Source organism: Columba livia, chromosome 2, assembly GCF_036013475.1.
Source record: "Columba livia isolate bColLiv1 breed racing homer chromosome 2, bColLiv1.pat.W.v2, whole genome shotgun sequence".
NCBI lineage: Eukaryota > Metazoa > Chordata > Aves > Columbiformes > Columbidae > Columba > Columba livia.
The window spans coordinates 42,693,631-42,711,704 of record NC_088603.1 but is presented as its reverse complement, the minus strand read 5'-3'; the positions used below and the strand labels follow the sequence as shown (position 1 = coordinate 42,711,704).

The 18,074-nt window shown below is 43.7% G+C and overlaps 1 long non-coding RNA gene across 2 annotated transcripts in view; it reads left to right on the top strand.

The window, feature by feature from the left end:
* LOC110364770 (uncharacterized) overlaps nucleotides 1–15,359 on the top strand; it is a 117,423-nt gene extending 102,064 nt beyond the window's left edge. For both annotated transcript variants that reach the window (XR_010470875.1, XR_010470876.1), the window contains one exon: nucleotides 10,602–15,359. This is a non-coding gene — a long non-coding RNA (uncharacterized LOC110364770). The remainder of the gene's footprint in view (nucleotides 1–10,601) is intronic.
* The last annotated feature ends 2,715 nt before the right edge of the window (nucleotides 15,360–18,074 follow it).

Genomic DNA, 18,074 nt, shown 5'->3' with positions numbered 1-18,074 from the left:
AAATTTGGTGGCCTTCTACAATGGAGTTACAGTATTGGTGGATAAGCAACTGTCATCTACCTGGACTTGTGCAAAGCATTTGACACTGTCTCATATGACATCCTTGTTTCTAAATTGGAGAGACATGGATTTGACAGATGGACCACTTGGTGGATAAGGCATGAGCTAGATGGTCACATTCAAAGAGCTGTGGTCAATGGCTTGATATCCAAGTCGAGACCAGTGACCATTCTTCAGGGGTCAGTACTGGGACCAGCACTGTTTAATGTCTTTATTGGAGGCATCGACAGTGAGACTGACTGCAGCTTCCGCAAGTCTGCCAACAACGCTAAGCTGTGTGGTACAGTTGACACACTGGAGGGAAGAGATGCCATCCACAGGGATCTTGACAGGCTTGAGAGGTGGGCCCGTGTGAACCTCATGTAGTTCAACAAGGCCGAGTGCAAGGTCATGCACATAGGTCAGAGCAGTCCCAAGCACAGATACAGGCTGGTTGGAGAATGGATTGAGAGCAGCTTTGAGGTGAAGGACTTGGGGCTGTTGATTGATGAGAAGCTCAGCATGAGCTGGCAATGTGCTCTTGCAGCCCAGAAATCCAACTGTGTCCTGGGCTGCATCAAAGAAGCTTGGCCAGCAGGTCAAGAAGTTGATTCTGTCCCTGTACTCTGCTCTTGTGAGACCCCACCTGGAGTATTGTGTTCAGCTCTGGGGCCCACAACATAAGAAGGACATGAACCTGTTGGAGTGAGTCCAGAGGAATGCTATGAAGATGATCAGAGGGCTAGAACACCTCTCCTATGAGGACAGGCTGAGATAGAGTTGGTGGTGTTCAGCCTGAAGAAGGCTCCAGGGGGATCTTATAGCAGCCTTCCAGTGCCTAAAGGGGGACTACAAGAAAGCTGGAGTGAGACTTTTTACGAGGGCATGTAGTGATAGGACAAGAGGTAATGGCTTAAAACTGAAAGAGAGTAGATTTAGGTTAGATGTAAAGAAGAAGAAATTCTTCACCATGAGGGTGGTGAGGCACTGGGACAGGCTGCCCAGAGAAGCTGTGGATGCCCCGTCCCTGGAAGAGTTCAATGCCAGGCTGGATGGGGCCTTCCTATCTATCTGCCTGAGATTATGGCCCAGAGCAGGAATAGTACAACAGGGCTTGCTCCTCAGCTTAAGTCACAGCCTGGTGTGTTAACCTAAAGCAAAACCAAGGGTGGATGACATAAATATCATAGCTCCCATTCTTTAAGTGGCAGGGCAAATCTCTGACTGACCATTCTGACACCCATGCGAATGTGGCTGTGACCTCTGGTAGGAGAGTCGTGTGGGCAACGTGATGCAATAGCTGCTGTAGCTGATCCATCAGAGGTGAAGACAAAAATCTTTGGGCTTCTGCCCTATAGATGGAGCACTCTCTCTCCCCCGATGTTCTGCAAACATGGATCATTCAACACATCCATAACAGGGAAAAATGATGCTGTTGTAGGCAAACTCTCTGTATCGATGGATTGGTGTATTCAAATAGTCCTGTGTGTGACACCCACAGAAACATGTTCAAGCTGATTTGAGTCATCAGATATGACTATTTAACATAGTAAAGATGGAACAGATAAAGCAGCTTCTCTGCTAGTATCAACCCTCTTCAGGCTGTGTTTTGACACTTCCCACACTCCAGGATTGATGTTTTATTACTGTGATTTCTTCTCAGTGTTGCTGTGCTGAAATAACCCTTTGAAACTTGATTGGTGCTGCATAAAACAGTGTTGAGCGCATCATGGATTTGAAATACACACATATTTATTCTCACATGTATATGATAGCTAAACTCAGGATGAAAGCGAGACCTTCTCGCTTTAAGTGCACAAGTAAAAGTAAGTGCAAATTTAAGTGCACAAGTAAAATGTGTAGAACATGTGTCTAAGTCCTATGGTGTTTCCTACAGATTTGATAGCATATACGAATATTCTGAAGGTGTCACATGAATGAGGGGGATGTGAATGCAATGAAAGGTGCAGTTTTTGTAGAGATTTACTGTAGCTAAAGTGATGGGTAAAATAAGAAAAAAACCCTAAATGTCACAGCACCTGTCTGGAGTTTTTGAAGCTGTATTTGACATTTAAACCAGAATTGTTGTTGGAGTTTCGTTTTTAAGAACCAGGACACAACATCTTAGAAGGAGTTTGTGTAGGTGGTTCATTGGAGGTTCATGTTAAGATCAACTTCACAACAGTCCTGATTCATCTTTATGTGGAAAGGTAAATTATGTGGTTTTGCCACACCAAGAGTTCTGAAGGATCTGTTAGTTTGAAGGACATTACAAGGGATATCAACAGAAAATATAATAATTACCTTTGTCATTCTTATTATAGTCATAAAAATGATTCTTTGTTAAGGTGGATTGGTATGTAGCATTTGCCAGTAATTGCTTCTCTTTCACCATTTTTCAGCTTGGCTGTTGTAGTTGCTTTGAGTTTTCTTGGTTTTGCTTTTTAAAGTCCTCAGTATTTTACGACAAATGATTTTCTGTTTTCTGTAGTCAGGAGGTCAGTTCTGTCATCTCTTAGTTTCCTAATTCTTTAGGTAAACAACTTGATGAATATTTTTTGATCTATAGAAAACAGGATTATCTTGTAATGATATCTGAATAGGAAAAAGCAGCTACGTTCACACATAATAATAGTCTCAACAACTAACTCCACTAGCAATTACTCTAAATAATATAGCATAACTAACAAGAAATAAGAATCACATGGCCTGTCCAAATTCCCAGTATTTATATCAATGTAGACAAAAAATTTGGTCTATTAGTGAATTCCCTCTTCATTTTCTATTTTTAAACTTTCACTGGGATTTTTCTCTTCATGAAGCTTCCTTGTCTTTTTGCTGATCCCAGGTTCAAATGCTGTTTGCCGTGTCTTCAGTAACTTAGATTGTAACAGTGGGGCCAAAGACACTGTCAGTTTTGTCTGATGTTTAAAATGACAGGTGTGCCACTGTGTTATACAATTAATTGTTGTTGTTAGAAATGTGGGCAAAGGTCTCTTTGCCTGTGCAGAGGACCAAATGGCCATGAGCATTTCTGCGTGACAGCCTTCATGGAGAAATGCCCTGTGTGCACATGGAGGGGTGTGGGTGGGTGCATATAACCTTTCCTAAGTTCTTGTGACACCAAGTGGCACAATGGCTTGAGCTTACGTGTAAAACTACACCCCAACTCTGTCTCAAGGAAATCCAATCTTAGCTTTTTAGCCTCTTCTCCAGGAGAATCGGATCCCTACACACACTAGAGACCTCCAGAATATGGAGCCCAAGGAGTCTCAGGGAAATGGGGGAACGAATTAAAAGCAACATAATAAATGTTTCCAAAAAACAAGGTGAACAAAAGCCAGTCAGTCTATTAGGAATATGAGCTCTCCCATAGATGCCAGGCTGTGCGTCCAGTCATTGTTGTGGTCTAGAAAAGCTGGTGGTCTCCACTCCCTTCAAGCACACCCACAGATCCAGTTAAATTCAGTGGTAGTCAGGAAGGTTTCTCCTCTGCTTGTCTGCTCAACATTCAACCATGTGCAAAACACTCAGCCACGCCAGCCCCCATTTCAATATGCAGCCACACGGTCCAGCTCAGCAGCATCCATCCCACCGCAGCTGGTCTTGGGAAGTCAGCTCTGGGAGTCACTGAGCAGGCAGCGCTGTCGCTGCTGCCACATCAGCTCTGATCTACTCTGATTCAGCCTGCTGTTACAGAGTCACTTGAGGGGATCCTTGCGGGGATACCAAAGCAAAAGCACTTTTTGCTTCTAAGATGAATATTTCTATTTTGGACACAAGGATCTTTTCTTTCCTCTTGTGAGATTCGGAGCAAAGGCCATTGCCAGTTGTATCACCTGCTGGATGGAGCTGCTGGAGGGTATCATCTCCCCAAATCCCCTTTTGTGTAGTCCTACTTACAGTCTAGTATAATATATAATCACCACATGTTTTCCCACGAAACAACAAATTACTAAGTGTAATTATGGGAAAGCAACATTTTACTTCATGCAAAGAACATCGGGCAGGTTGTTCCGTTATTGAGGAAGCATTCTTTTTAACCCAGGTGTGGCACATGAATAAAATTTGCCCAAATGCCAGACATGTGATGTCTCCTGCATTCTTGCAAGATATCCTGCATTTTTTTCCCACTGTGCTGGAATGCTGAGCCACAGCAGCAGCAGCACCAAGGTAAAAATGACCTAACAGAGCTGAAGCCAACAGACCACAACTGCTTCCCAATATCAAACCTTAGAGTATCTATAGGCTAAATTATCAGTGGCCTAAATTTCCTAAATTTTGACTCAGACTTCATGCCTGCGAGTGCATCAGGTGTTGTGCACTTTACAATGGCAGACAGAAAAGATTGTGGGAACATGCCTGTTTGAAAACGAGCCGTTTTTGAGGTCAAACTTTCAAGCTCTCCCCTTTGAATTGCGATCCTTTTAAAATTTCACGCTAAGGGAATTGAAATTGGTCACTTTATGGTTTGTTGCTTAATAAACAAGTTGGCATTTTTGACATGACTGTTCAAATTTTGGTTTTCCTGGATAGGCACGCCTCCAAGGATGGATATTGCCTTTGATTTAGATTTTACAATTGTCATTGGTTGAGTTCTTGATTACTGAAATCAAGAATGGCTCAGACCCTTATCTAAAAAGTGCAGGGCGGAGAGCTAGGTGAATGTTTCTTCTCTTGGCCTCTCTCCATTGCAGGACAGGGAGGGGTTTGTTTGCCTAATCAGCCTGTGATCTGAGGGTTTGTTTTGCAAAGGAGCATATGGGGCTGTTTTCCTTGGGTTCCCAAGCCTGAGGCAATACTGCTGGGAAACATGTAATTGGGACCCATTCTTAATATTTTTAAAGAGGACCTAGGTTTTTTTTTATATATATATAAGTAGACCCAGCCATGCAGCAAAGCAAAAGTGTGTAAAAAATAGGTGTTTTATTTATAACTCGATGCATTAAAAAAACAAACAAAACTAAATATAGTCCAGTTCAACCTTTGTTTTGTGTCACCATGTTGTACTTGCTCTTCCTCTTCTCAAGATGACAGTCCTGGGATCTTGATGCCGACCTGAGGAAGATGGATTCTCAGACAGAGCATCTGGCTCCTTGCGTGAGTCCTGAGGCAGTCGGTTGTGTTGGTGGCCGTGGAGTTGCCTCTGGCTCTGACATGTGGTTGCGTTAGTTGCTTGATGGAGCTGTGTGGCAGCTCTGCCCTCCTGAACGCTGCCTCTCTTGACTTTTCAATCTGAGCCAGTTTGCACTTCATAGTGACCATTCCCTTTCCGAGGTATTATTTCCCACCCAAACTTTTCTGTTTCTACAGCTGGGTGCAGTAAGAGCAACACTGTAAGCGGCAGTTTCAACCTGCTGAGAGGCACAGCCTTTTCCAGTCTTGTGTTCCTGAGCTTTTCTGATAGACAGAATTACTCTCATTTTTTCCTTCACTTTGTAAGTTCAAGCACAATTCTTACAGCTCCCTCTTGTCTGAGGAACTTAGAGAAACTACACAGGGGGGTAAGGATATGGATGTTGAAGGTGCAGAGATTTATTTGTGGGAGTAAAGCAAGAAGGATTTAAGGATTTGACACCTGAAAAGGCTTTGATTGCTAGCAAGGTGAGAGGAAGAAAAAGCTTAGTGGGTGCCATGTCCCCCGACTTCTGCCAATCTGGTGTGGGGGCTGGTACACAGTACTTAGCAGGACTAAACCCCTCTGGTCTCAGGGCTGCAGGTAGATCCACACTGGCACACAATTAAACACAGACCTTCTGTTTAGTAACTGACATGCAAGAGTTTTACTTGCTAGTTAGATTATTAATGTTGATGATTTCTCTTTCCCTCATTGGCAGTCCCTCAACTGCCCCAAGAACACCAATTTTAATCCCCTTCTCCATCCAGCCCAAGCCGTTCCCATAGATCAGAGCCCATAGCCATTAAAGCTGCAAGCGCACAAGGAGGGTATGTAACTCAATTACAGGAGCGAAAGCTATACCCAGCTGAAACTGATGTGGAAATTGGGTATGGCTGCTGCAAATCACCATGGAATTATACAAGCTGGTGTTAAACAAGCAGCAGGGCAAATTAGCCCTGCACTGAGCTGCATGCTGCTGTGCTTACACAGCTACTGGTGTCTGAGTTAACATGTTTAAATGCAGCACAGCTATCTCTACATAACCCTGCATTTTGCTTGTAGCTTTATCCAGTGGGAGACCAAAGAATAGGAACAGCTTAAAATAACTTGTCTGCATTTCTGCAGGTTTAGTGTCCTGTCTCAAAGCCCGAGAGCCTATTCTGAAGCAGGGGGGAAATCCTATTTGCTATTAGCCAACCCTAATTTGGCCACTTCCCTGTAGACTGCTCCGTGGAGCTAGAGCTTAATAGTGCTGCATTTGTGCTTCAAGCTGGGGCACACCATGGCTGCAAATCCTATATTTTTATTTGTTAGAGGGTATGCAGCACTGCCTCATGAGTAGTGGCATGGGACCCAGGAGGAGGCAAGAGTTTCTTGGCCTGGATTCAATTCCATTCAGCGAGGCTGACACATGCAGAAAGACCACAAGAGGCATGTGAGAGGTAGCTGGAGAAAGTCTCGTTATAGATGCAGAGGAGAAAAAGGGCTTACAAGCAAAAGCACCTTTATAAGCATAAGCAAAATGCCAGAATAAAGCTTTGTAGTAAGTACTTTTAACACCAAATAGGTAGATAATCAAGACACCCATTTTCCCCAAGAGAATGTTTATCCTTTTGCCTAGTGCATATCTTTGATGTCTCTCATTGGCAGTGAAACAGATGTTCTGGACACTTCTTTTGAAATTAAACCCCAAATTCTGAAATCTTCCCATTAAATGTACACAAGTACAGCCTGTTTGGTAGAAGCTGCAACTAATGTTAGAAGTCTGATAATAGCAAAGTTTCTTGCCCTGCTGTAAGTAGCACTGTGGGTTTTCCCTTTTGGTCCTCTCTCAGAAATCTGTTACTTCAGAAATAGTTGTAAAAGGCAAAAAATAAAACAATTAATAACCTCTCTGTATGATAATAATTACTGGCAAGTAGCTTGAAGCTTAGGTACTTGCTTTATCAAGCAACTGCTCTGGGTTGGGCTTGAAAAATGTATTTTGCAAGTGCACACAGATTCTTTGTCAAATGCTTCATTTTCATGCCATTTTTGACTGAGCAGAGAAAGACCGTCTTTAAGGGGCTGGCTCGCCCATCTGGGGTCAGCACAAAAGAATGGAACAGATTTTTTTAATAATTATTTATAAGATGTCTGCTTTCATAATGCTGTTCCTTGAGTGTCAGACGACCTCAGGGGCCCTTGGCCACCCCGCTTCGTGTGTTGGTCATCAGTAATGATTCATTCCTTGAAAGACAGAGTAACTCTTAAATCCCTCCTTCCCCATGTTATCCATCTTCCCGTGGTATGCTCCAACCAAATTGTCGAGGAATGGAATTTTAGAATTGAGGATAGTAGAAGCACAGCATTTCTTCGGATCTCATTAGGACTCAGATGATGATTTCAATGGAAAAGTTGGCAATATATTTGTATTTTTTATTTTGATCCTACAGCCCCACTCCACCAAAATGCTCCTCAGACGTGCACTCTGGGTATTGATACACAGTCTTGTGACTGCTATCTTCTGCTATAATTCTTATTCATAGTTTGATAACTCTAGTGGCCCAAATCATTGTGCTAGGTGCTGCACAAACATTTAGGGTTTATCTAGAGAAGATTTTACATTCCTAATTCAAATGGCTTGGCTTGATTGACTGATAATGTAACAGTATGCTAGGCTGGACAGACTGGATCCTCATTCCAGGATTCAAGTGTTATTGGCGCTCTTTACATTTACTGTAAGTGCTCCAGAAACTGTTGTGTTCTGGGAGAAAAAAAGTGCAGTGTCTAACTCTTTCAAATATATTGGGAACAACCAACCTCAGCTAAAAATGTAATCTAAACTGCCAATCTAGGAGTCTCTTCCAAGAACTGATAAGGTTTATGGTCTAAGACCTTGGTTAAGGGTTCTCTCGCAAGGCTACCCACTTTCGTATAAGGCATCACCATCCTATGTATTCACTAAAACCCTGTGCAGAATTTGAATGAACAACTGAGCTAACACTCCTCTTCTGTTTCACAGTGCCAGCTGAGTTGGGTTCATTTGAAGAGCTTCCATCCACAGTAACTTCTTGAACTCCTACAGCTATACTTGCAGGAGAACATCTCACTGTAGTTGAGGTAGAAAAGAAAGAACCACAAACAACCACAGAAAGACTGGTGGTTGTGTCCTTGTTTTTTGGCTACAGTTACTAAAACTAGTAATTAACGTGTTCTTGAGTCTAAAGTTGTTCCCCTGTACAGGGAGAAAAAGCTGCTTCCTGAGCGTGCCCTGGTGGGTGGCACCTGCCTGCAGTAGGTAAAGTGAGGAGGGTGGGATTTTTGGCTTTCTACTCACTGTCATGGAGTGTTAACAAGTTAAGCACTGGACGAACACATCAGATTAGTCTAGATATGCCGCTGTGGCTAGAACTGTAAATATTGTAAACTACAGTCTATTCTATACTGTTTGGAGCTGATAAATATGTTGTCTATGCCTAGCTTTGGTTATACCATTTTCCAGCTGCTCTACAGGAAAATAGGGCCAGATGATGATCCCACCTAGGGACAGAGCTTTAACAAGGACCTGCTGAAATTTTTCCATCAAACTGACACCTTTTTCATAGCTGATGTTTTGGATGGTTGGCATTGTCTGCAGATCTCTTGAGACTTGTCTTTTTCACAGGGTAGAGTGTCTTGTTCCCAGTTCTTGGCAAACCCAACACACTGGCAGCTAAATGCTTCTTATGGAGAACTTGTCTGGGGAAAGAGGTCAATGTTAGAAGGGAATGGGTAGGTGAAGAGAGTGAATGTTTGTCAAGGAAGACTGAGATTGACAGGAAAGCACATCTTTTTCTGAGATCTGGAGATGATGTTGCATTCGGTCAAGTTTGGAGGTGCTTTTTTTATCGTGAGCCCTACTGGTTTGAAAGGTCAGCAAGTCTGGAACAGGGCTGTCTGGTTCAATGTCATGTCTCAACCTGACTTTACATGGAGTGGAAGTTATATATGCTGTCCTCTCTTTTCCAGCTGCACTGCGATTTGGCTCTCCTGTGCAGAGCACTGCAGAAGAGGGCACATGATCTTCCATTTGGGAGCATCTTTAGGGCATAGTAGCAGAAAAGTAAAAGAAATGCACCACTAGAGGGCATCTACACATTCTCACAACTGTGATGTAAACCTGTTCCCAATGGCAAAAATGCCAGTGACATGCATATTATTGATTTTTTTTTTTTATGCTGAACACATCCCTCTGCTTTGTGCCCTCAAAAGAAGAACGCACTAAGATAGGTTAATCAGCAAAGCATAAGATGGTACACCAAGCCCTGAAGGTGACCAAGGTATAAGGTTTGAGAAAATTAATATTGCTTAAAAATAACAGATGTTTTCTTATTTTCACTTTGGAGCAAATGAGTTGTTATTTTTAACAAAATTATACTCCCAAACATCCAAATTCACAATCTTCCATGTGTGAGATGGTTACCTCATAGCAGTTGTGTGCCCATTTTATTTGTGTTCCTGATGGCTTGGATTACACTGTGAAAATGGAGCCTGTTGACAGTAAAATTGCCAAGTGAGTGTTGAACTGGGTATTTGTACAAATGCATCCTTAATTCATCTGTGCAATCATAGTAGCACAACTTTAAAATGCGGGTACAGCTGTAGAGGTGGATGAATATAAATTCTATTAAGTCAGGCCTTGAAATTATGGACAAAATTAAATAAGAAAGATGCAAGGGAAAAAAAGTCCTGTCAAGCCATAAATCACCCTGCAACTTTACAGACAATTTTGAATGGACTCAGATGACCATGCTTAGCTATTAGCAGTGATATGTGGTTCTGAGGCAGAACTGTAAAATACCTGATTCAGTAATATGTTTATTCACAGGTATGGTCAAGTACACTAGTTCAATTTAGAGATGTCATGAAAGATACAAATCAAACATAATGTTGATAGCTTTGTGTAAGTTTGCATAGTAGAATAGCCCTAAAATACTAGGCATGGGGAGGATGCCAAGGAGACTAATTAACATCTTCAGATCCCGTTTTTTGATTGCAACAAATCACAGCCTACCCAAGAGTGAATTTGGCCACACACCATAAGCGTGTCTCTTCTCATGGTAATTCCAGTTGCTCCCAGACAAGTTTAGGATGCAGCTGCCTCCAACTTGTTACACTCCGAAGAGACTGGAAAGAGAAACAAAGAAAATGGCCTTTGAGACAGAGAGGAACTGGGCTTGCCCAAGTCCCCCAGGAATATGCCAGGAATCTATCTATACAGAGATGCTGAGGGCAGTCAGGAGAGTATTCTGACTCTCTAATACAGTGGCCCTTTTTTGCTGTGCTTTGATTGTCCCTGAGAACTAAAGAATTACATCATTGACATATTTTAATTAAGGTGTGCTCACTTCACAGGTTTTGTTGATTTGCCTTTGCTTTTCCGAGTACTGCATGTAGCTTTGGCTTCACCATTTTACAACAGGTTTTATCAACCCTGGGGAGCTCGTCTGGTAGCTGCAGAGCAGTCTCTGAGCCACACCACAACAGGAGGTCCAGGACACAGCTGGGTGGAGGTGAGTTAGACCACAACATGTAAATGTGGCTACAGGTTCACTCATATGGTTTTCCATTCTTCGTATTCCTCCTCTCTGAGAGAGGGCCCTGCTCAGGGCACCTTGGTCCTCCTCTTCAACACTGCCATCTCCAGAGGGGAAAGAAAGGATTTTGTTTCAGGTGTAAAATGAAACTCCAATGGTCTCCACTTGACAGATATGATTCCAAGTTAAAGATGATCCAACCCTTCTTGTCCAGACCTCCCCAGGCTTGCTTTCTGCAGCTGTGGGGTGATACAGTCCTCACTAATGCAGGCTGAGCCTCCTCCCTTCTTCCACCCTTTCTGAGCAGAGATCCTCAGACATGCCATACTGTGCCAAATCCTTTACAGTGGTTTTGTGATGTGAGCTAGTATCTGCTGGAGATGCCGAGCTGAGATGTGAACTCCTTTCACAGAGGGCTCGACCTGAATTCCCTGAAGTGAGAGTCTAGTCCTCTTACTCACTGAACTCCCTCTTTTTGTACTTAATCAAATCCTAAATCCTCTGAAGTGAAAAAATGCACATTTTGTTTTCAATGACTTGCTGCAGCTGAATGCTTCTCACAACCAGCAAGGCCTATGAAACTAGTATTTATTAAGGATGAGTGATTTCTCACACTTATTCTGTTTCTATCCAAGACTGCCAACTTGGTCCACCTGGGTTTCAGAACTGAGATATCACATTTCCCACGTCTCATGCTTCCTCTATACTTGCCCTGCATTATTTATTATGGCACTGAGTGCTCCCGGGGTTGGCTGTCAGGCAGGGTCAGGCTCCTTTGGGCTCACCTCTACTGCTGCAGGTTTGGGAGGCTGCTGCACCAGCCAGTGTGTTGAGCAGGCTGGTCCTGCAGTTGGTGCTGCGAATGGGAGCTTAAAAGCCACTCAGTGGAGAAACTCGGAGGAAACTGGGAGTCAAAGCAGCAGGGAGGACCTGGAGCTCATGACTCCTCAGGAAGATAAGAGGGAGTTTAATTGATGTGTCCCTTAGAGCTGTTTTGGCTATCAGTTCTTTCAGGACAGGCGAGGGTGCAATATCCCTGCTGGCAGTAACACCCTTAATGACTGAGTTGATCAAATCAGTGTGATCCATTTGGGCCTTTCTTGCCAGGCTGGGAACTCTGCTTGTAAAAGGGTTTCAGTAACTTTTCACTGAGCTTCCCAGACTAGCTCAGAGGGGGAAAAACGTGCTATTTAGGACTAAATATTGTCACCATCTCGAAACTGCTTATTGGATGGCCCCCTCCAAATCATTCCAGATCAAATATGTATGTGGTAAACTAAAGCACGGATTTGGAAATGAGTTGTACCACCTTTTTTTGTCAGTGAAATAAGAGCTGTAGTGGCAAGGCCTGCACTGACACTTGGTTTTCCCTGCACCTGTGATATTTCTGTAACTTGGGAGGGACAGTGGTGGATTGCAATAGAAGAAAAAGGTAAACAGACATTTATGACTTGGGAAAATAAGCTCTAGAAAAGATTACACAGAGTTGTTAACTTTCACAGTGTTTATTTCAGAATAATTCTAAGAGATATGCAGTGTAGCCCGAATCTCCCTGGGATGGTGAGGGATGGTGAGGGATGGTGAGCTGCTCCATGAAAGCCGCTGTGTGACTGAGATCTTAAATTACTGCTAGCAAGAAAAGAAGATGGGGACATGTGGTTCATCCTTGGACTGCAGAAGAGGGGCAGACACATCCCAGATCTTGTAAGGCAATTTTCATATTTTAAAATTCTGGGTCACTTCTTTAATTAAAAAGTTATGCTTTTAAGAATGTTTCTAGTCAAATACACTGCAGCACTGGGAGCTGGAGTATTTTTTGTCTGATGCCTGTACCATCTATCAAACAGCGCTTCATGAAAACAGCTGGATCTCGTGTTTGCGTCTTCATAGCTGAACTGAACGTTTAGACTGTCTTTTTCCATCAAATGTGTGATTTAACAGTGCAGCAGTGGATGAATCTAGGACAGTCTCTGAATTGCAGATTTCTGTACTAGCCGTCTGCAAAGTAGGAAGAAAAGGAAATGACAGGCTGCTGGCAGAAAAATGCAATGATACTACAATAAGCATACACCACAGTTCTTTTGATGGACAGCAGTGCCTGCTCCCATAGAAAAGGGCTGTGATTCATGTGGATTAGTTCCTTGCGATATGTGCATAGAAATCCAAATATTCTCTTCCCAAACACGTAGCTTGCTCTTCTGTTTTCTTCTGGTCACTCACTAATATTAGAAATGACAAACTGTGAAACTGAAGTAGCAGGAGAGGCATGGTATGTTTGCAAAAATTTTAAGCCTGCGTGGGTCCATCCTGCAGTCTTTCCTCCTGCAAAGCTTCCCGTAGCCCTGTGTGTGTCTGTGTGCGTCTGTGCGTGTTTGTGTGCATCTCTGTGTGTTTGTGTGCGTGCCCATGCACGTGGGCTCCTGGTTGGAACAAATGGCTCTGTCCCTTTTCTTTGGGATCTGTCAGAATGGGAGTCTGTGCAATGTTCAGCTCTGCGCTTGACTGAAAGCTTGAGAAGTTAAAAGCTTTTAGAAGAGTCTCAAAAAAACAACAACATACACACATAACTGAAAACACATGAGAGATGAGGAAAAGAGAAATAATGCAGCATGCAGTAACATTTGGAAGCTTTCTCTCTTTTTACCAGTATCAGAGAAGCTCAGCAAGAAAGGGACCCCTGTAATCCACAGGGCCTCTGTCAGAAACACAGCAACAGCTGAACAGTGCATGAGAGCTGAGGCTTCAGGGAAAACCTCCATGAAAAATAAAAGGAATGGAAATAAAAAGAAAGAAAAAAGAACACTGTATTTTTTTAAAGCTCTGTACAGATGCGATGACACTTTGATGAGTCCTTCTTCTCTTCTTGCTTTCATGCAAATTGATAGCCTGCTCTTGGGAAAGGTCTACAGTGCTTGTGAGCATCTTATTGTCTGCTTGAAGTTACAAGCTGAGTGAAAAAGCTAAGAAAAGCAGCATTGTGGAAAAGGGAAAAGGTGTTTGGCGATGTCAGGAGTTACATGTTGCTGGTGGCACACGCACTCAGAAGTAAGTACCACAGGCAGGTTCACACTGTTCAGCAAAGTTGCAGTGGAACCAGTGTAGTGCCAGCGCCAGGCACTCACAAGACACTAAGTTTTGCCTCCCAGAGTCATGAGACCATTATAATACTGTGTGACTGTTTCAGGCTTTGCTTTCTGTTTTTTTAACTGCTGTGGGTTGTGTTCTCATGGTTTGCCCTGCAACCACAGGGATGCTTGTATTTTTTACGTGAAAGCTGTTCCTTCAGCTTCTTCAAGAAGAAAATTGAGAGTGTGGCCTTTTAGAAAACGATCAAATGTGACAAGTGTTGCAGTAAAGTCACAAGCACTAAAACCATTTTTCTTAAGATGATTTGGCTTCTTATGGATAAGAAGACTCTTTTACACTTGAGTTTTACCTCCTCTCTAAGGCCTTGCATATACAAACCTTTCATTCCTCTGTCGTATTAGCTCTGCTCTGACCCCAGAGAGGACAGCCAGACTAGCCAGGCATGGTGTAGCTAGGGTTGCCTTTGTTGCCTTACTGCCTGTCAATATGGGAACAGATTCGCTGCAGCTTTAATGGGGATGAACATCTGAGCTGAAGCTGTGGTAGTGGGTGAGCAGTCACAGCACAAAACCACGCACAGGCACTGGTATCCTGCGAGGGCTTCTGAGGACTTGTTCCCTGAAATTTATGAGTGTGGTGAACTGAAGTGCTCTGTGACCCTTTCCTAGCCTGCTGTGAAAGGATTGATCTTTCCTTCTTATCACAGGGACCTGCAGAAGATGTTGGAGGGCTACTGGCCACATGGAATGGTTTTGTGTTCACAATCACTGCACAGTGAGGGAATTAAGAGCCCCCTCACTGAAGGTTTCACTCAGGAGTTCACACCCTAAGCCAGGCTGGGAAGGCTGGACTGAACTAAGTGTAACACACTACTAGCTTTCTTGGCAGGGGAGCACACCAAATTAGAGAGCTTGGGTTAATTCTGCAGCTAAGATATGTGCTGGTGACTATATTTTACGCTTTATTTATACAGCTTTTCTTTTGGGAGATTATAAGCTGCAGAATGATGGAAAATTTAGAGGGAAAAACTTTGGTTGATCAGACTTGAAAAAGTACTTTGAACCTGGCTGTGCAACAAAGTACCTTCATCTCTGTGTTTTGGTCCAGAGCATGCTGGGTCTGAAGGTTTATTGTCCTGAAACAAATACAGTTATTTATACCTTTAACAAGTAAGTGAAGGAGGCTTTCATGTGGTAGAATTTCACACCCACAGGTGTAACAGGTGTAAGTGACTGTATAAGATGCAGGACAAGAGAAAACCATGCTAGTTGTTATTAGGGTCAAGCCACGACCTTTGTCAACACTTTGACTCATTCTGCCCTTAATTGCTAGGAGTGTACAATTAAGCCCTCGGTGGAAACTCAGCTTATATTAGCAGAAGAGCTCCTTTACAAAACAGCCTTTTTATAGGAGTTCTGTCTTACACATACAACAGTAAGAAAGAGTTTGGTCTGGGGACCTGATTGATGACCCAACCCGATCAATTAAAATCATTTGCTGTCAGGCCATGAATGAATCTGCTACTGGGTTTCTCCTAGAAGCACTCTAGGGGTTGTGAGTGCAGCATGTAGCTGGCAGTTTTCTAATATAGAAGGCAGATAAAGTGTAGATAATGTTTGCAACAGAGTTCCTTTTGTGATTGTAGCTGCCCACATTAAATTAAATATGCTATGATGGCAAAAGGTTGTGAGTTCTGCTCTTTTATTTTCCAGCTTTTTGCCAGCATGGCAAACAGCATGAAACAGCACAGCTACACCAGCAAAGCCTTTCAGTGGAAACCAAAACCCATGTGCCCAGCCTGTGCAGAGAAGACATCAGAGAAAGGCTTGCAATCTTTTGATCAGCAGTGCAGCAGTCTGAAAGTTCACAAGGTGAGAAGCACTTCTCACCAAGAATATACACTGCAAACTGTATTTAGAAATAACATTTTTAATTAAAAACAGCATTTCTGATCCTGTTGGCAGTAGCTATGGGGCATAAGTGAGAATATCTTTTCTGACAGGAGATGTTTGGGATCTTGATGCAAGAGACTGCAAACCAGTCTCAAGCCTGCTTGGATAATCAAATTAAGAACTTCCCTTCCTAGGCATACATTTCTGAAGTGGCATGTGCATGTCTGGCATAGAGGACTCATTATTGCCGATAACAGAGCTGATATCAAGGGCTTTCCTATGTTATGGAAATTTGTAAAGATGCAAATAGAGACCCTTTGTGTAGATCCTGGCTGTGTTTTCACAAGATGCTATTTTTGGTGGTACAACCAGTTTTAAAAGTTCCAGCTCCTCCTGGTTCCCAGAGCCTATTCCTGTCTTTGTACTTCAATTATCCCTCTCGTGTGCTGCCGTGCTCCTTTAGGATCCAGGTGGAAAAATAAAAAACAAAACAAACCACCAAACACTTTTATTTTCAGTCAGGATGATTTTACTGCTCTGCTTTGCAGCACAGCCCCCTAAACAGTGATCAAGCATGTGTGATAGGTGGTGAACTGCAGCATGAAGGTGGCAATACGTCATTAGGAGTGCAGTTGGATGTGGGTGGGAGCATCTTCCACCAGCTTCACATTGCAGGCATGGTCTTGTGAGAATGCACAGGATTGGGGAAAACCTGTCGTTGCAAACCCCACCGTGATGTCCTTGACTGTGGGGCTTGCAGCCCTTGCACCCGGAAACTACTGTACAGGAGTGCCTTGCTTGGCCACCCCCAACTGCAAGCCCATCTTACCCAATCTGAGAAAGTGGACCTTGGATCCATTGCTCCTTTACCCTTTCTGTGAATACAAGGACACACGGGCTGCCAGACCCTTTCCAGCATAGTTCCTGCTTCTGTCAGGCTCTCAGCATCACGCCCATCGTGAGCAACCGTGTCACTGCTATGGCCACAGCAGGGTCATCACTGCCTTGTAGTGTCACAGCCCAGCTTTGGGCATTGACTGCTCTGAAGTTACCATGCAAAGCTTCATGCCGTGAAAAACAGGGGACATGTGTGGATCTGAAATGAAGGCTCATTTATGCAGGAACAAGTGGGCCTGTGGCTTGGACTCTTGTCTTCAGTAGTGACCAGTGGAGAGTAGAGGATCAGAGCAAGCATCGCTGCCCTGGCTGCTGGCACATGTGGCTCAGCATCTTCCCACGCTCCAGAAGGACTTGTGTAGGAAGCAGAGGGATATCTTTGGCACTGTGCGACACCAGAGGCAGGGACACTTCTGCAGAAAAGGGATCCTAGCCCAAACCACTCACCACATGTCCCAGCCAGCGCAGGGAGCAGGGAGACAGCAGCAGGGTCAGGCTGCTCCAGCAGTGCCACCAGGCATGCAGCCATACAGGCTATGGCCTCACCAGGCCTCAGCCCTTGCTCACCCAACATCCCCTGTTCGATGAGGGGAACTTTGTTTGCTCACCCTCCCCAACACTTGGATGCTTACTCAGTGGATTCACTGCCCTGGTGCCCAACTACCTGGCAGCAGGCATAGTCCCTATGGCTGCCCCACAATTAAGGGCCACACAGACCTCCTCGTGCATCGGACAGGCAGCGCTGGAAGGAAAAGGCAACATACATCCTTGTCAGCTTATTTTATGCTGCTGGGGTTTTTTTCTCTGCACTTGTGGTGCTGCACAGCATGGTGAAAACTGTAAAGCAGGCTGAGTGCGGTAAGTAAGGGCAGTAAAGCAGGATTTTGCACATTGCACTTACTTCCTCAATGATCTTAGTGTGTTTTGTCTCGCCAAAACTAAAGCAAAACACAATGCAGAGCAGCTCTGAGCAAGCTGCCAGTGTTTTGTTTTTACAGAGATTTAAATCTCTAATGAGACCTGCAGCAGTAAGAGGTGATCATGGAAATGCCCCGCATTTTAAAGAAAGGCATTTTTGATTCTTTTTTCACCTCTCACTCCAGCACAGCCACCACTGGAACATGCAGGTCGGCTGCTCTCACTCGGCGTCACCATCTTTATTGAGAATTCATCTCGCTTCTGTCACTGCAAATTAGAGATGGGTTTATTCCATTCAGCTTCCTGTGCCCGATTCAGAAAAGCTACGATAGTCATAGAGAAACCTGAAGCTCTCTTTGCTCCTTTGGAGTGTGTCACCATAAATCATCCCAGCTAAAAGGCCATATGCCACTTTGTGCTACATTCTCTCAGTTAATAAAATCCGTTAGATCTCAGTGCCTTGGGGCCAAAACGCGAGTCTTATGGGTTGTGCTTTATCTATTTCAAGACACCAGGTAAATGGCTAGTTCTGCATAAATGATGATTGCTTTAACCTAGGAGCCA